The sequence below is a fragment of the Entelurus aequoreus genome, linkage group LG13, assembly GCF_033978785.1.
Source record: "Entelurus aequoreus isolate RoL-2023_Sb linkage group LG13, RoL_Eaeq_v1.1, whole genome shotgun sequence".
Taxonomy (NCBI): Eukaryota; Metazoa; Chordata; class Actinopteri; order Syngnathiformes; family Syngnathidae; genus Entelurus; species Entelurus aequoreus.
The window spans coordinates 64,122,823-64,143,383 of record NC_084743.1 but is presented as its reverse complement, the minus strand read 5'-3'; the positions used below and the strand labels follow the sequence as shown (position 1 = coordinate 64,143,383).

Sequence of the window (20,561 nt, the reverse complement as noted above, 5' to 3'; positions counted from 1 at the left end):
CTGGGTTCCAAATTTAAGTTATTTACTGAGATTGAGTGAGCCTTTGGCTTTACACTTTGTTTATTATATATTATATTTTATTTTTATAAACCTTTATTTATAAATTTCAACATTTACAAACAGTTAAAAATAATAATCAAAGTAAGTACAAAAACAGTACAAAACAGTGCCAGGGGGTTGTAAATTCAAAGTAAGTAAAAGATAAATGCAAAATATATATATATATATATATATATATATATATATATATATATATATATATATATATATATATATATATATATATATATATATATATATATATATATATATATATATATATATATGAAATTTATAAATAAAGATTTATAAAAATAAAATATAAAATAAAAAAATATTGAGTAAAACATGCTTGGAACTAGAATATCAACTGTTGCAAAGCTGCGTCATTAACACTCACAAGTATAAAACTACTTTTTTAAAGTAATAATTTCTTACTTCAATCATGAAAAAAAAATCATGATGCCGAGCGCATATCATTATGTCAAGTTAATGGAACTAGCATTTACTTACTTTAAGAATATTGTTCAACATATTGAGCAAAAAGGTCTCTTTTTTTCTACCAAGAAAAGTGCACTTGTTATTAGTGAGAATATACTTATTTTAAGCTATTTTTGGGTTCATTGAAGTTAGCTAATTTTACTTGTTTTGGAAAGTCTTGACAAGCCGAATTTTCTTGTTCTATTGGCAGGTAATTTTGCTTAGTCCAAATAAAATACCCCTAATTTTTATATTTGTTTTTCTTGTTTTTGAACACTGACTTTTTTGCAGTGTGTACAAGTAAACGGGCTGAAGGACTCTTATATCAAACATTTTAGATGCATACCGTTTTTTTTTTTCACCACAAGCCATGTCGAGAATACCGTTTCCTAGTTCTCTAAACAGTAAACAAATATTTGCAACCATACCTATAAAACTTCGCTAGGTGGCGATATCACTTTGCAAACTCTCTTGTGCAGGTCAGTCAGGAGTCTTCAAACAATTGTATTTATCAATCAATCAATCAATGTTTATTTATATAGCGCTAAATCACAAGTGTCTCAAAGGGCTGCACAAGCCACAACGACATCCTCGGTTCAGATCTCACATCAGGGCAAGGAAAAACTCAACCCAATGGGACAATGAGAAACCTTGGAGAGGACTGCAGATGTGGGGACCCCCCCTGGGTGACCGGTGCAATGGACATCGAGTGGATCTAGCATAATATTGTGAGAGTCCAGTCCATAGTGGATCTAACATCATAGTGTGAGAGTCCAGTCCATAGTGGATCTAACATAATAGTGAGAGTCCAGTCCATAGTGGGTCTAACATAATAGTGAGAGTCCAGTCCATAGTGGATCTAACATAATAGTGTGAGAGTCCAGTCCATAGTGGATCTAACATAATAGTGAGAGTCCAGTCCATAGTGGATCTAACATAATAGTGAGAGTCCAGTCCATAGTGGGTCTAACATAATAGTGAGAGTCCAGTCCAGAGTGGATCTAACATAATAGTGAGAGTCCAGTCCATAGTGGATCTAACATAATAGTGAGAGTCCAGTCCATAGTGGATCTAACGTAATAGTGAGAGTCCAGTCCATAGTGGGTCTAACATAATAGTGAGAGTCCAGTCCAGAGTGGATCTAACATAATAGTGAGAGTCCAGTCCATAGTGGATCTAACATAATAGTGAGAGTCCAGTCCATAGTGGATCTAACGTAATAGTGAGAGTCCAGTCCATAGTGGATCTAACATAATAGTGTGAGAGTCCAGTCCATAGTGGATCTAACATAATAGTGAGAGTCCAGTCCATAGTGCATCTAACATAATAGTGAGAGTCCAGTCCATAGTGGATCTAACATAATAGTGTAAGAGTCCAGTCCATAGTGGATCTAACATACTAGTGAGAGTCCAGTCCATGGTGGATCTAACATAATAGTGTGAGAAACCAGTCCACAGTGGATCCAACATGATAGTGAGAGTCCAGTCCATAGTGGATCTAACATAATAGTGAGAGTCCAGTCCATAGTGGATCTAACGTAATAGTGAGAGTCCAGTCCATAGTGGGTCTAACATAATAGTGAGAGTCCAGTCCAGAGTGGATCTAACATAATAGTGAGAGTCCAGTCCATAGTGGATCTAACATAATAGTGAGAGTCCAGTCCATAGTGGATCTAACGTAATAGTGAGAGTCCAGTCCATAGTGGATCTAACATAATAGTGTGAGAGTCCAGTCCATAGTGGATCTAACATAATAGTGAGAGTCCAGTCCATAGTGCATCTAACATAATAGTGAGAGTCCAGTCCATAGTGGATCTAACATAATAGTGTAAGAGTCCAGTCCATAGTGGATCTAACATACTAGTGAGAGTCCAGTCCATGGTGGATCTAACATAATAGTGTGAGAAACCAGTCCACAGTGGATCCAACATGATAGTGAGAGTCCAGTGCATAGTGGGGCCAGCAGGATACCATCCCGAGCGGAGACAGGTCAGCAGCGCAGAGATGTGGCCAACCGATGCACAGGCGAGCGGTCCACCCCGGGTCCCAACTTTGGACAGCCAAAGTTTCATTTTACAGTAAGTGGTGTAATATTTGCCTACGACAAATTGATTCAATATATACGTATGTACCGTAGTCCCAAAATGGCTCGTTTAACTGCCCTGCAATCTGATATCATCACTCTCATAGATAAATATACAAACCCTGTTTCCATATGAGTTGGGAAATTGTGTTAGATGTAAATATAAACGGAATACAATGATTTGCAAATCCTTGTCAACCCATATTAAATTGAAAATGCTACGAAGACAACATATTTGATGTTCAAACTGATAAACATTCTTTTTTTTTTGCAAATAATCATTAACTTTAGAATTTGATGCCAGCAACACGTGACAAAGAAGTTGGGAAAGGTGGCAATAAATACTGATAAAGTTGAGGAATGCTCATCAAACACTTATTTGGAACATCCCACAGGTGGACAGGCAAATTGGGAACAGGTGGGTGCCATGATTGGGTATAAAAGTAGATTCCATGAAATGCTCAGTCATTCACAAACAAGGATGGGGCGAGGGTCACCACTTTGTCAACAAATGCGTGAGCAAATTGTTGAACAGTTTAAGAAAAACCTTTCTCAACCAGCTATTGCAAGGAATTTAGGGATTTCACCATCTATGCTCCGTAATATCATCAAAGGGTTCAGAGAATCTGGAGAAATCACTGCACGTAAGCAGCTAAGCCCGTGACCTTCGATCCCTCAGGCTGTACTGCATCAACAAGCGATATCAGTGTGGAAAGGATATCACCACATGGGCTCAGGAACACTTCAGAAACCCACTGTCAGTAATTACAGTTGGTCGCTACATCTGTAAGTGCAAGTTAAAACTCTCCTAGCAAGGCGAAAACCGTTTATCAACAACACCCAGAAACGCCGTCGGCTTCCCTGGGCCTGAGCTCATCTAAGATGGACTGATACAAAGTGGAAAGGTGTTCTGTGGTCTGACGAGTCCACATTTCAAATTGTTTTTGGAAACTGTGGACGCCGTGTCCTCCGGACCAAAGAGGAAAAGAAACATCCGGATTGTTATAGGCGCAAAGTTGAAAAGCCAGCATCTGTGATGGTAATGGGGGTGTATTAGTGCCCAAGACATGGGTAACTTACACATCTGTGAAGGCACCATTAATGCTGAAAGGTACATACAGGTTTTGGAGCAACATATGTTGCCATCCAAGCAACGTAACCATGGACGCCCCTTCTTATTTCAGCAAGACAATGCCAAGCCACGTGTTACATCAACGTGGCTTCATAGTAAAAGAGTGCGGGTACTAGACTGGCCTGCCTGTAGTCCAGACCTGTCTCCCAACTCATATGGAAACGGGGTTTGTATAAAATATAAATACGCAATTGAACCTCTACGGTCAAACATGGAATATCAGTAATGATTGATGTAAAATGCATGCTCTAAGGAGGTTTCTGCGTGTCGGTTTGCTCATGGCTGTCATCGCAATGCATGTGCTTGCCCACACCCCTGCAGTGTGGGTGTGTGTACCGACAGAAGGGACAACAGACGCTCTTCATTCACTCAATGGCTGTACAGCACGGAGGGACCCATCCATATTTAATACATGGCCATTCATAATTAACACAGCCAATCTCGGTGCTGTACTGGAGTGGAGGACATCTCTCTCGTTTTTTTTGCTCTGTCAGATTCAGGACGTTTTCATATCGCTTGTCTGGTTGCCCGTAGAAAAGATTTCCACGTGCTGCCGTGCGTCTGTTTGCTCGTTTGTGTGGCTTTTAAATAGCAGAATAGTTCAATTAAGGAACACGTTTTTTCATCAGTGAGTCCCTAAACCCAACTTCCTACAGTATGTTAACACAAGCCTATGTTTAAATAAACAGTGATAACTCAGTTTTTGTTAGTAATCTGTTCTACAAAGGTCAGACCAAGACCAAATGGTATGAAAAAGGAAGCAATTGTTCCAGTAAGAACCCAAGTAAATCAAATTCATCCATCCATCAGCACTTATAATTGATCAAAATTCAAAAAATGTTCACTTCCGATACAATACTAATACAGGAGCTTTGAGTATTGGTCGATACCGATTTACAATCCGGATGGTTCTTTTCCTCTTTGGTCCGGAGGACATGTGGACTGAAATGTGGACTCGTCAGACCACAGAACACTTTTCCACTTTGTATCAGTCCATCTTAGATGAGCTCAGGCCCAGCGAAGCCGACGGCGTTTCTGGGTGTTGTTGATAAACGGTTTTCGCCTTGCATAGGAGAGTTTTAACTTGCACTTACAGATGTAGCGACCAACTGTAGTTACCGACAGTGGGTTTCTGAAGTGTTCCTGAGCCCATGTGGTGATATCCTTTACACACCGATGTCGCTTGTTGATGCAGTACAGCCTGAGGGATGGAAGGTCACGGGCTTAGCTGCTTACGTGCAGTGATTTCGCCAGATTCTCTGAACCCTTTGACGATATTACGGACCGTAGATGGTGAAATCCCTAAATTCCTTGAATAGCTGGTTGAGAAAGGTTCTTCTTAAACTGTTCAACAATTTGCTCACGCATTTGTTGACAAAGTGGTGACCCTCGCCTCATCCTTGTTTGGGAATGACTGAGCATTTCATGGAATCTACTTTTATACCCAATCATGGCACCCACCTGTTCCCAATTTGCCTGTTCACCTGTGGGATGTTCCAAATAAGTGTTTGATGAGCATTCCTCAACTTTATCAGTATTTATTGCCACCTTTCCCAACTTCTTTGTCACGCGTTGCTGGCATCAAATTATAAAGTTAATGATTGTTTGCAAAAAAAAAAAAAATGTTTATCAGTTTGAACATCAAATATGTTGTCTTTGTAGCATATTCAACTGAACATGGGTTGAAAATGATTTGCAAATCATTGTATACCGTTTATATTTACATCTAACACAATTTCCCAACTCATATGGAAACGGGGGTTTGTACATCGTTACATTCCTAGCTATTTTGCAACCCAACACATTGAGATTCTTTGTTTTGTCACGTGACTCCAGGGAATGATACGAGGGCAAACTGACTTCTTTGTTAGGAACATGTATGGCCGCATTATACGATAACTTTTACCAAAATGTCTCATCGAAAACCTGCAAATACAAAGTACCACGGTACACGCGTCTCGATTCAATGGTCGGTCTGATATCTCACGTAAGACTCAGGCTGAGGTGTGTGTGGTGCTGGTGGATGTGCTTCATTGCACTCCAGGTCGTTGGAATGTAAGAGTTTGACAGGATTAGAGGCATCGAGGGAGGTGTCACAACGCACGATCTAAATGTATGACATGTTCATCAACATTAATCAGCCAGCTAATTAACTGGTTAGATTATCATTTAAGTAGTACATCTATTGAAGTTTTCCAAGCATGTCAAATTGGAAAGTGTGTTGCACCCCCCCCCCATCCCTCCTCATTTTCCACAATCAAGTGATTTGCAGCCATTATTATCTTGCACAGTTTTTAATTTGTGCCCCCACACCTTTAATCCCCGCCATTACGTCCTCGCTATATAGCGAATATCCTATTATGACGAGCAATCTCCCAGCTTCCGCCCGCACGTCATTTTCTGCCTATATCCTTTCCAGCCCACTCTGCTCCTGTGGGATTTGGTTGGTAATTACGGTGGATATGGGACACACTGTCACATCCCTCTGGCCAAGGATACCTTCACACGGTGGTCAGCATTAGACTGTACACCACTGCATGTGTCCAAGACTACAAAAACTAGCTTACTGTGTAAAAAAAGTAGGGGTGTCCTGGTACAACTTTTTCACTCCAACACAATATCGGCAACTTGAGTATTGGCCGATACTGATCTGCTCTCAGCAAGAATCATACATACCGTATTTTTCGGACTATAAGGCGCACTTAAAATCCTTTCATTTTCTCAAAACTCGACAGTACGCCTTATAACCCGGTGTGCCTAAGTAGCGATGAATTGGATTTACGTGGGTTCTTACGGGAACAATTGCTTCAGTTTTCGTACAATTTGGTCTTGGTCTGACCTTTGTAGAACAGATTACTCACAAAAACTGAGGTATCACTGTGTACCGTATTCTTCGGACTATAAGGCACACTTGAAATCCTTTCATTTTCTCAAAACTCGACAGTACGCCTTATAACCCGGTGTGCCTAATGTAGGGATGAATTGGATTTACTTGGGTTCTTACGGGAACAATTGCTTCAGTTTTCGTACAATTTGGTCTTGGTCTGACCTTTGTAGAGCAGATTACTCGCAAAAACTGAGGTATCACTGTGTACCATATTTTTCGGACTATAAGGCGCACTTAAAATCTTTTCATTTTCTCAAAACTCGACAGTACGCCTTATAACCCGGTGTGCCTAATGTAGCGATGAACTGGATTTAATTGGGTTCTTACGGGAACAATTGCTTCAGTTTTCGTACAGTTTGGTCTCGGAATGACCTTTGTAGAACAGATTACTCGCAAAAACTGAGGTATCACTGTGTACCGTATTTTTCGGACTATAAGGCGCACTTGAAATCCTTTCATTTTCTCAAAACTCGACAGTGCACCTTATAACCCGGTGTGCCTAATGTAGCGATGAATTGGATTTACTTGGGTTCTTACGGGAACAATTATTTCAGTTTTCGTACAACTTGGTCTTGGTCTGACCTTTGTAGAACAGATTACTCACAAAAACTGAGGTATCACTGTGTACCGTATTTTTCGGACTATAAGGCGCACTTGATATCCTTTCATTTTCTCAAAACTCGACAGTACGCCTTATAACCCGGTGTGCCTAATGTAGCGATGAATTGGATTTACTTGGGTTCTTACGGGAACAACAGCTTCAGTTTTAGTACAATTTGGTCTTGGTCTGACCTTTGTAGAACAAATTATTCGCAAAAACTGAGGTATCACTGTGTACAGTATTTTTCGGACTATAAGGCGCACTTAAAATCCTTTCATTTTCTCAAAACTCGACAGTGCGCCTTATAACCCGGTGTGCCTAAGTAGCGATGAATTGGATTTACTTGGGTTCTTACGGGAACAATTATTTCAGTTTTCGTACAACTTGGTCTTGGTCTGACCTTTGTAGAACAGATTACTCACAAAAACTGAGGTATCACTGTGTACCGTATTCTTCGGACTATAAGGCACACTTGAAATCCTTTCATTTTCTCAAAACTCGACAGTGCGCCTTATAACCCGGTGTGCCTAATGTAGCGATGAACTGGATTTACTTGGGTTCTTACGGGAACAATTGCTTCAGTTTTAGTACAGTTTGGTCTTGGAATGACCTTTGTAGAACAGATTACTCGCAAAAACTGAGGTATCACTGTGTACCGTATTTTTCGGACTATAAGGCGCACTTCAAATCCTTTCATTTTCTCAAAACTCGACAGTACGCATTATAACCCGGTGTGCCTAATGTAGCGATGAACTGGATTTACTTGGGTTCTTACAGGAACAATTGTTTTAGTGTTCGTACAATTTGGTCTTGGTCTGACCTTTGTAGAACAGATTACTCACAAAAACTGAGGTATCACTGTGTACCGTATTGTTCGGAATATAAGGCGCACTTAAAATCATTTCATTTTCTCAAAACTCGACAGTGCGCCTTATAACCCGGTGTGCCTAATGTAGCGATACATTGGATTTACTTGGGTTCTTACGGGATTAATTGCTTCAGTTTTCATACAATTTGGTCTTGGAATGACCTTTGTAGAACAGATTACTCGCAAAAACTGAGGTATCACTGTGTACCGTATTTTTCAGGCTATAAGGCGCACTTGAAATAATTTCATTTTCTCAAAACTCGACAGTGCGCCATATAACCCGGTGCGCCTAATGTACGGAATAATTTTGGTTGTGCTTACCAACCTCAAAGCTATTTTTTTGGTACATGGTGAAATGATAAGTGTAATCAGTGGATGGCAGTCACACATAAGAGATATGTGTAGACTGCAATATGTCATGATCTGTGGTCTGGATTATGTTTTTGTTAGTTTTGGACTCTTTTAGTTCCTGTTTGCGCTCCCTTGTTTGTTTAGCTACCATGACGACTTATTAGTTTCACCTGCCTCTAGTGTTCGGGACATGCATCTGCTCTAATCAAGAAGATGCCATAGTTTGGTTAGTTGTTTTCATGTCTATAGTTTCATGTTTCATGTCCTAAGTTTTTTGCCTTAGCTTCCGCGTGCGATAGGTACACTACCGTTCAAAAGTTTGGGATCACCCAAACAATTTTGTGGAATAGCCTTCATTTCTAAGAACAAGAATAGACTGTCGAGTTTCAGATGAAAGTTCTCTTTTTCTGGCCATTTTGAGCATTTAATTGACCCCACAAATGTGATGCTCCAGAAACTCAATCTGCTCAAGGGAAGGTCAGTTTTGTAGCTTCTGTAACGAGCTAAACTGTTTTCAGATGTGTGAACATGATTGCACAAGGGTTTTCTAATCATCAATTAGCCTTCTGAGCCAATGAGCAAACACATTGTACCATTAGAACACTGGAGTGATATTTTCTGGAAATGGGCCTCAATACACATATGTAGATATTGCACCAAAAACCAGACATTTGCTGTGGGACCCGTTTTAATTTTTTATTAAAAGAAAACTTTTCAAACTGAGACTCACTGACTTTGGCTCATTTTCTGTGAAGAACATGTATCAGAATACATATTTAATGACCACACACCATACACCCCCCCTACACATTTATATTACATATAAGATGTTCGGGTCCACTGGACCCGGGGCTAATAGAAGTGTGGGAATTGATGTTCTGTCTACCACACACACAACAGACCTAGACAGGAGGAGGACAAAGTGTAGGTACACAGAACATCAGAGGGTCAAATGTGCGAGAAAATGAGAGCAGACAGTGTTGACAAACAATGTTGCTAATAGGGGCTAATAGAAGTGTGGATGTTGATGTTCTGTGTACCACACACACACACACACACACAGCAGACCTAGACAGGAGGAGGACAGAGTGTAGGTACACAGAACATCAAAGGGTCAAATGTGCGAGAAAATGAGAGCAGACAGTGTTGACAAACAATGTTGCTAATAGGGGCTAATAGAAGTGTGGAAATTGCAGCCACACACACACACACACACACACACACACACACACACACACACACACACACACACACACACACACACACACACACACACACACACACACAGCAGGCCTAGACAGGAGGAGGACAGAATGTAGGTACACAGAACATCAGAGGGTCAAATGTGCGAGAAAATGAGAGCAGACAGTGTTGACAAACAATGTTGCAACCTTGTGTGGGAACCGCAGGTGCAGGAACACAAAAGAAGAATCCCTGTGGGATGCAGAAACTGGCAGAGAAATTTTCCGTGCAACGTTCATATTGTTGTTACTCAGCCAGCGTTTCTGGGTCTGATGGACCCGTTGCATTTTGTGGCTTTTAATGCCTCACAATCAAACACTTTTATGTTAAAATACTGAACAGATGTTTACCTTATCCCAATAAACATTACACAAGGGTTAAAAATAAAATATTCACGTGGCGTTTCAGTAATTAGTTACTATGAAAATCCATAATAATCAATACTTATTACTTACATTGATCTATGTACATTCTGCCCAGTCTTATTCGCAAAACACTTGGTTAAAAGTCTATAACCACTCCTCGGTACTTAGCCCTTCCCTTCGCCTTACAGGAGAATTGGCTCACCCCTGGCTTGATGTGAACGAGCAAAACCGAGGGCCATAAGTGCTAAGACAAAGGGTAAGGGGGAGAATTGGGATCAAGCCTTAGACTAAAGTGGCTGCCAAAAACAACTTTGCTTGTGTGCTTATTGGAGGAAATTTAGCTGTCCAGCTTTGCACAAGTAAACACGCTGCAGGACTGCTTGTACCGGAGCGTTTGTATTATTCGGCTGCGAGATTATATAATCCAATACTTGGTTGTTTTTTTTTCTGATATCGGACCGGGACACCCCTAGTCAAAAGAACTCAAATCCATGCATGCCGTTTTTTTTCATGTTTCAGATTTTTCCAGTGAACTATGTTTAAACTATGTTTACAATTTCTAGCAAACATGCTTAACCCTATTTTATTCACAACTTGTATGTAAAAACTGAGTACCGTATTTCCCGGACTATAGAGCATGCCACACCCACTGGATTTTAGAAGGGAATACATTTTCCATTTATTAGCCACACTTGACTATAAGCCACAGATACATATGTTGTGAAATTAGTTATTTACACAGAAAGATTGTGTGAATGTTTATTTACATACCTTAATTGTTTCCAAACGGTATCTGTAACACGGCAGTAAAACGGCTGATCAAACAAAACAGAAGTCATTGTCATGGAACCAGTAGCTGCGAAAGCTAGCTCTCCAATCAGCTAAACCGTCTCAATAACTCCACGGTGAGGTTTTGGTGAATTTAATGAGGAAATTGTGACGATGTAATAATATAAAAGTAATGCCATTGTAAGTTAATAATACTAATAAAGACACTCGTAAATGTTTTGGCACATTAGTTAATGCTAACGACGCTGGCTTGATTACACTACAATAGCACGCACAGATACGCATGAAAAAACTCTTACATACATCACACATGGGACGGTTTAGCTAGTATGAATTGTTTTAGTTATATTGTAAAACTTGCTTGAAGGGATGAATGAAGAATCCATACGAGTAGAAACGCTATGGTCAGCTGGAAAATGGAACGGCACTTGTACTTCCGGTTGAAAGCTCTAAAAATAAGAGTCCTGCAGCACCTGCAATGAGAAAACCTGTCCAAAATATGGTGCCATAGCACAAACAATGACACACCTTTTCTGAATTTTTTTTAAACTATTTGCATTATGGCTGTTAGCAAATAAAAATCCATAAATTAGCTGCACCGTTTCATGGGTCGCAGGATTCAAAGCGTTGGAAAAAAATAGCGGCTTACAGACCAGAATTTACACCAATAAATGCACATCATCAACATTGAAATTGCACTTTTAACATGTGTACATTAATAAAAAAAATTAAACAAATAAAATAAAAAGATGCTATGGACAGCTACAAGACGGAACGGCACTTGTACCAATGAATGGATGGATGAAATAAATTCAGAATGTTTATCATGGTTCTTCTTCTTTGTACTTTGTGAACACTTTAAGTTTGAAGAGTTTCTTGAAGTGGATCCGTCAGGCTTGGTGAAAAATAGGACTCAGATGCAGAGTAGGGAACAATCCGGCAGGATTTTATTTTGAAAGGTACTTTTCACCTCCTGAGTCAGGGCAATACAAAATAGGCTTTAACCTGACAACTCGGTGAAAAAGGTTCCACAAAAAAGGAACAACTGAAAATCACTCCAAAAGAAGGAAACACAAAATATCAACAGCGAATAGAGATGTCCGATAATAGCTTTTTTGCCGATATACAATATTCCGATATTGTCCAACTCTTAATTACCGATTCCGATATCAACAGATACCGATATATACAGTCGTGGAATTAACACATTTTGTTGTGATGCCCTGCTGGATGCATTAAACAATGTAACAAGGTTTTCCAAAATAAGAGAACAACTTCAACTCAAGTTATGGAAAAAAGTGCCAACATGGCACTGCCATATTTATTATTGAAGTCACAAAGTGCATTATTTTTTTTAACATGCCTCAAAACAACAGCTTGGAGTTTGGGACATGCTCTCGCTGAGATAATCCTGATACCCACTACAACTATGGGAAATACTATACTTTGACTTTCACAAAGTGCATTATTTTTAATTTTTTTTTAAACAAGCCTCAAAACAACAGCTACAAAAACAATGAAGGCACACAGCTTCAGTCCAGAGCAGGGGTCACCAACGCGGTGCCCGCGGGCACCAGGTAGCCCGTAAGGACCAGATGAGTAGCCCGCTGGCCTGTTCTAAAGATAGCTCAAATAGCAGCACTTACCAGTGAGCTGCCTCTATTTTTTAAATGGTATTTATTTACTAGCAAGCTGGTCTCGCTTTGCCTGACATTTTTAAATATAAGAGAGACAAAACTCAAATAGAATTTGAAAATCCAAGAAAATATTTTAAAGACTTGGTCTTCACTTGTTTAAATAAATTCATACATGTTTTTACTTTGCTTCTTATAACTTTTATAGAGACAATTTTAGAGAAAAAATACAACCTTAAAAATGATTTTAGGATTTTTAAACACATATACCGTTTTACCTTTTAAACTCATCCCTCTTCTTTCCTGACAATTTAAATCAATGTTCAAGTAAAAAAAAATGTTTATTATTGTAAAGAATAATAAATCAATTTTAATTTAATTCTTCATTTTAGCTTCTGTTTTTTCAACAAAGAATATTTGTAAAATATTTCTTCAAACTTATTATGATTAAAATTCAAAAAAAACATTCTGGCAAATCTAGAAAATCCGTAGAATCAAATTTAAATCTTATTTCAAAGTCTTTTGAATTTCTTTTAACATTTTTGTTCTGGAATATCTAGAAGAAATAATGATTTGTCTTTGTTAGAAATATAGCTTGGTCCAATTTGTTATATATTCTAACAAAGTGTAGATTGGATTTTAACCTATTTAAAACATGTCATCTAAATTCTAAAATGAATCTTAATCAGGAAAAATTACTAATGATGTTCCATAAATTATTTTTTAAATTTTTTCAAAAAGATTCGAATTAGCTAGTTTTTCTCTTCTTTTTTTCGGTTGAAGTTTGAATTTTAAAGAGTCGAAATTGAAGATAAACTATGTTTCAAAATTTAATTGTAATTTTTTTCGTGTTTTCTCCTCTTTTAAACCGTTCAATTAAGTGTAAATATCATTAATTATTAATAATAACATAGAGTTAAAGGTAAATTGAGCAAATTGGCTATTTCCGGCAATTTATTTAAGTGTGTATCAAACTGGTAGCCCTTCGCATTAATCACTACCCAAGAAGTAGCTCTTGGTTTCAAAAAGGTTGGTGACCTTTGGTCCAGAGTATACTAGAGTCATAAAGTAAACAATAACATAGTCCTCCTTTAGTGCAAGACTGCCTGCCATACTGTATAACAGAGAATTATAAACCGGGGTTTAATCTGCCCTGCTCTAACGTATTTGTATGAGTAACAAAAATGTGCTGCAAGCTAGTGGTGAGTGCTTGAAGTGACCTACCAGTCAGTCAGAGCTTCTGAAAGCACCTCCGTTCACAGCAAGCTGCAAAGTGTGCGCCATGCAGGGCAGACTAGCCACACCAAACTCCATCGTAGCTTTTGCCATACTGCGTGTGTTGTCCCTGGCCACCCCAGGGCGAAAGCCCTGGGGTGGTTTTTGTTGTATTTTACTTTTTTTCTCGGCGGAGCCTTTAAGCGACAACTGTGTGGTACTACTTTTTTTCGGTGTTTGCTTTTCATCCATCTTCCGCTTGTATTCATCGTGTATCTCCTTATGATTCTTGAAGAGGTGGGAGATCTAATTGCTCGTATTAAAGGAAGACGTCTTGGTTCCTCCTCGCATATCCAACTTTTTGCACTCATTGCAAGTTGCCAGTTTTTTATCAGTCAGACACACTTTAAAATAATTCCAAACCATAGACATGGTGTCGTTAGTCAGTCACAGAGTGAGCTGGCTTGTTAGCCACGGCTACAGCACCGGCAACAACACTGTCTTGTTGTTGTTATGCTCCACTTACGGCGGTTTGATGAGGTCATCAAGCGTCGCCAGTAAACCTCTCATGCTGCAGTCGTCAACCTTGTGTTGTGTACGCCGCTCCGTACAGCGGCGTTTTAAAAAGTCATTAATTTTACTTTTTGAAACCGATACTGATAATTTCCGATATTACATTTTAAAGCATTTATCGGCCGATAATATCGGCCTGCCGATATTATCGGACATCTCTAATAGCGAACTATACTTAGCGCAGGATATCATCTATGAAATTTATCAATAACAAAAGACGCTCCAAAAGGAGGGCTATAAAACTTCTTCACTGTTTCTTATCTAGGAAAATAGTTAACAAAAAATGTCACTCAAAAAATTGAGGAAAAAGGAGAACTGTAAGAAAAAACTGAAACTCACCACTTCGGGTGCAAAACTATATAACCAAAAAAATCACTCTGCTTAGGAGGAGAAAAGGAAACTCAAAATGCCAACAAGGGAATTCAGGATAAGCATAATCAAAAGCGAGACGAGACAAGGCTTGGGCATGAGGCTAGAGAGGCACGAAACAACGAGACATTCTGGCACAGAACAAAGGGAGGCGTGGACTTATAATCAGTGGCCTAGTGGTTAGAGTGTCCGCCCTGAGATCGGTAGGTTGTGAGTTCAATCACCGGCCGAGTCATACCAAAGACTATAAACATGGGACCCATTACCTCCCTGCTTGGCACTCAGCATCAAGGGTTGGAATTGGGGGTTAAAGGCCTACTGAAAGCCACTACTACCGACCACGCAGTCTGATAGTTTATATATCAATGATGAAATCTTAACATTGCAACACATGCCGATACGGCCGGGTTAACTTATAAAGTACAATTTTAAATTTCCCGCCAAACTTCCGGTTGAAAAAGCCTTTGGAGGATGACGTATGCGCATGACGTAGCCCGGGGAACAGAGGTATGCCTTCCCCATTGAATACAATACAAAAAAGCTTTGTTTTCATTTCATAATTCCACAGTATTCTGCACATCTGTGTTGGTGAATCTTTTGCAATTTGTTTAATGAACAATGGAGGCTGCAAAGAAGAACGTTGTAGGTGGGATCGGTGTATTAGCGGCTGGCTGTATCAACACAACAAGGACTACTTACTTGGATAGCAGACGCCTAGCCGATGCTAGCCGCGGCCACCGCACGGATGATCGGGTGAAGTCCTTCGTTGCGCCGTCGATCGCTGGGTGTTGATGAGCAGAGCAGATGAGGGCTGGCTGGCGTAGGTGGAGCGCAAATGTTTTTATCATAGCTCTGTGAGGTCCGGTTGCTAAGTTGCTAAGTTAGCCTTAGCGTCGTTAGCAACAGCATTGTTAAGCTTTGCCAGGCTGAGATCTATTAACCGTGTAGTTACATGTACATGGTTTAATAGTATTGTTGATCTTCTGTCTATCCTTCCAGTCAGGGATTTATTTATTTTGTTTCTATCTGCATTTGAGAACGATGCTATCACGTTAGCTCATGCTAAAGAGCTTCGTCGATGTATTGTCGTGGAGATAAAAGTCACTGTGAATGTCCATTTCGCGTTCTCGACTCTCATTTTCAAGAGGATATAGTATCCGAGGTGGTTTAAAATACAAATCCGTGATCCACAATAGAAAAAGGAGAGAGTGTGGAATCCAATGAGCCAGCTTGTACCTAAGTTACGATCAGAGCGAAAAAAAATATGTATTTCACTGCATTCTAGTCCGTCACTCTAACGTTCCTCATCCACAAATCTTTCATCCTCGCTCAAATTAATGGGGTAATCGTCGCTTTCTCGGTCCGAATAGCTCTAGCTGCGTTGAAAACAATAGGAAAATATGAGGGAGTGAACAACTGACAACGTCACGCTACTTCCGGTACAGGCAAGGTTGTTTTTTTTTATCAGAGACCAAAAGTTGCGAACTTTATCGACGTTGTTCTATACTAATTCCTTTCAGCAAAAATATGGCAATATCGCAATACGATCAAGTATGACACATAGAATGGATCTGCTATCCCCGTTTAAATAAATAAAAATCATTTCAGTAGGCCTTTAAATCACCTAAAATGATTCCCGGGCGCGGCCACCTCTGCTGCCCACTGCTCCCCTCAGGGGGTGATGAAGGGGATGGGTCAAATGCAGAGAATAATTTCGCCACACCTAGTGTGTGTGTGACAATCATTGGTACTATATATATATATATATATATATATATATATATATATATATATATAATCAATCAATCAATCAATCAATGTTTATTTATATAGCCCTAAATCACAAGTGTCTCAAAGGGCTGCAGAAGCCACAACGACACATGGGGGTAATGGGTAACAGGTGGAAACAATCAGGGATCCGGGTTGACGTCAGACTGATGACACAAAAGGAAGGGCAAGTGACCTGAAACGAGAGGAGAGTTACTTTTCAAACTAAAACATGAATTTGCTTAATCCATTTCATCATTTCATTCAATTGTGTGCAAATGCAAATAATGCAAGAAGCACGCATTAAAAAAGTTCGAAACAAACGGAAAAGAGAGCGAAATTCGAGACACATAAACAGTACACACACAACCTAATGCCGTCCTCTGACATTCAAATGAGGATCTTCAAAGGGTTTAGCTGAAAATACTCCTGTTTCTGGTACCTTAAACAACTCTCCAGAGTATGGAAATGCTGAGTACATACACTCACATATTTATGCATGCACGCACACTTGCTTGAACACTTCGCACCTCAGCAAAAACACACTGATTGGTCCCAGTGCAGAGACACCGCAACACAGTTCTTTTTTTTTCTTTTCTTCCTTAGAGATCGTGCATAATGGCACATTTATTCTATTTTTTTTCTCCCAGCGTGCATTAGTTGTAATTCTCATTTTAAAAAAGTGCAGGTGTCCTCCCCCCCAAAAAATAAAATATATATAATCCTGCCGGTTCACTTCTGCCAAGCATCATCACCGTCCCTCCTAGTAGCAGCTTTGAAAAAAAAAGCATTTGGCATCAGCAATTTACGAGTGAAAGAGCGACAACATTTCAGAGTTTGGCAATGGGTGACAATGTAGCCTCGCTTCAATTTCACACATGCTTTGCCCTCCAGCAAAGCTATCGGTGTCGAAAGCCAGATACTGACACCTCGCCGGCTGCACTCACTCACTTTCTTTGATTTCACACAATAGCGCTCACTGTCCGACTCGGAGGCTCACCTTTGATCACATCTGAAAGGCAAGGAGATGAGGTCGGGCTGCGGAAAAGAGGATTAAAGTACCTATCGGGGGGCCCGGCACAGGGAAAACACGTACACAGCACTTGTGCGTGCATCAGTGGGGAAGAGGGACCGCGGGGCCAACAATGCCTCCTTTTGTTCGCACAAAACCGCATAGAAAAAGGCTCGGTAAGTTCAAATGTGACCTTCTGCAAACATGCTGGACACGGATGTTTTTGTTAGATTTCAGGCCAGTACAAAACCCAAAACCAGTGAAGTTGGCACGTTGTGTAACTCGTAAATAAAAACAGAATACGATGATTTGCAAATAATTATTAACTTCTATTCAAATAAATAGACTGCAAAGAAAAGATACTGAGAAAAGTCATTTTTTTTGTTGTATATAATCATTAACTTAGAATTTAATGGCAGCAAAACATTGCAAAAAAGTTGGCACAGGAGCGTTTTTACCACTGTGTTACATGGCCTTTCCTTTTAACAACACTCAGTAAATGTTTGGGAACTGAGGAGACCAACTTTTGAAGCTTTTCAGCTGGAATTCTTTCCCATTCTTGCTTGATGTACAGCTTAAGTTGTTCAACAGTCCGGGGGTCTCCGTTGTCGTATTTTAGGCTTCATAATGCATCACACATTTTCAATGGGAGACAGGTCTGGACTACAGGCAGGCCAGTCTAGTACCCGCACTCTTTTACTATGAAGCCACGCTGTTGTAACACGTGGCTTGGCATTGTCTTGCTGAAATAAGCAGGGGCGTCCATGATAACATTGCATGGATGGCAACATATGTTGCTCCAAATCCTGTATGTACCTTTCAGCATTAATGGTGCCTTCACAGATGTGTAAGTTACCCATGTCTTGGGCACTAATACACCCCCACACCATCACAGATGCTGGCTTTTGAACTTTGCGCCTATAACAATCCGGAAGGTTCTTTTCCTCTTTGGTCCGGAGGACACAACGTCCACAGTTTCCAAAAACATTTTGGAAATGTGGACTCGTCAGACCACACAACACTTTTCCACTTTGCATCAGTCCATCTTAGATGAGCTTCGGGCCCAGTGAAGCCAGCGGCGTTTCTGGGTGTTGTTGATAAATGTCTTTCGCTTTGCATAGTAGAGTTCTAACTTGCACTTACAAATGTAGCGACGAACTATAGTTACTGACAGTGGTTTTCTGAAGTGTTCCTGAGCCCATGTGGTGATATCCTTTACACACCGATGTCGTTTTTTTGATGCAGTACCGCCTGAGGGATCGAAGGTCACAGGCATTCAATGTTGGTTTTCAGCCTCGCTGCTTACGTGCAGCGATTTCTCCAGATTCCCGGAACTTTTTGATGATATTACGGACCGTAGATGGTGAAATCCCTAAATTCCTTGCGATAGCTGGTTGAGAAATGTTGTCCTTAAACAACTTGCTCACACATTTGTTCACAAAGTGGTGACCCTCGCCCCGTGCTTGTTTGTGAACGACTGAGCATTTCATGGAAGCTGCTTTTATACCCAATCATGGCACCCACCTGTTCCCAATTAGCTCGTTCACCTGTGGGATGTTCCAAATAAGTGTTTGATGAGCATTCCTCTCCTTTCTCAGTCTTTGTTTGCCACTTGTGCCAGCTTTTTTGATACATGTTCCAGGCATCAAATTCCAAATTAGCTAATATTTACAAAAAATAACAACGTTTCTCAGTTCGAACGTTGAATATCTTGTCTTTGCAGTCTATTCAATTGAATATAGGTTGAAAAGGATTTGCAAATCATTGTATTCTGTTTTTATTTACGATTTACACAACGTGCCAACTTAACTGGTTTTGTAAATTAGATATCTTTGTGATGCAAAAGCATTTATCAGACCAGAACGTCATCATAAAGCGATAACAACAGTATCAGAGGGTTGTAAAACAAATAGTTAGCGACAGGCGAAATGACATGTTTTAGGAACTAACGTCAATGTTCTACCACTCCTGTCTCCGACTGCTCACCCGCACGCTCGTCACAGCAGATGTTAAAGCAAAATGCTTGCCCTCTTCCTTCTTAATCTTCCACACCACCAAGTACCTCAGAAAACACTCGACTCTCCAAGCACCACCATAATGACCGACATTAAAACGCGGTGGTGTGGAAGACCCTTCATTAAAAAAAAGCAAGGCAGAGGTTTTATTTAACAAGTATATTTAATCTTTGTGGCCACTGTAACATTACACACTGTTTTGAACAGTAACACTGTGCGTGATTCTTTGGCGTACCACTTGTGGTACACGTACCACAGTTTTGCGCAATTAGTCTGACGTTGACGTTGATTGCACAAAATCTTTGAAATTGCCACCAGTGCCGAATCCGACTGGACTTGAAGCCATGTTTTACTTATGTAAACTTTGCAGCACACGTACTGTCATGATGTCATGGCTGCATGCGGGTCAGACTGCGTTCACATTAGATATCACATTTTTTCTGCAATGTGAGCAATTAGATAAAAAGATCGGATTTCACAAAAAAATCTGAATTGGACATCTCACCCTTCAGTGTGAATGTAGCCTTAGGCCTAGGGCTAAGACTGCAAATATTAATCGTTAAGAAAAAAGGTTCGATTTATATCCTTTTGCTTCGATTAATCGTTTATTAAGTGTAACTAATACAAATTTGAATAATCCGGACCTCATGGAGCGCCTGGAACTTTAAACAGTTTCCGCATGGCCTTTACAAGGGAGTGTACATGAGAGCGGTGGTGTCATGAGCTAAGGTATTTTTAATTAATTATTATTTTTTTACCGATGCACACATGTTAAAAGAACAATTTAAATGTTGATTTGTTACCATACATTTTTGCCTATGAGTCGCTACATTTTTCCTACGTTATGAACCATGCGGCCTATGAAACGGTGCGGTTAATTTATAGATGTTTCTTTGCTGACGGCCATGATGCAAATAGACACTGAAAAGGTATGTTATTGTTTGTGATATGGCGCCATCATTTGTAAAAGTTTTCTCACTGCAGGTGCTGCAGGGCCCTTCTGTTTAGACTTTAGAGCTTTCCACCGGAAGTACAAGTGCTGGTCCATAGCGTCACTACCTGCATGTATTCTTCATTCGTCACTCCGAGCAACGTTTGTACATTTTAAAATGTAAATAAAACTGTTTGTACTTACTAAAC

The 20,561-nt window shown here is 39.9% G+C and overlaps 1 long non-coding RNA gene across 1 annotated transcript in view; it reads right to left on the bottom strand.

Moving 5' to 3' along the window:
• Nucleotides 1–16,513: 16,513 nt before the first annotated feature.
• The window catches only part of LOC133663949 (uncharacterized), a 69,519-nt gene continuing 65,471 nt past the window's right edge, over nucleotides 16,514–20,561 (bottom strand). The window contains exon 4 of the long non-coding RNA XR_009828438.1: nucleotides 16,514–16,590. This is a non-coding gene — a long non-coding RNA (uncharacterized LOC133663949). The remainder of the gene's footprint in view (nucleotides 16,591–20,561) is intronic.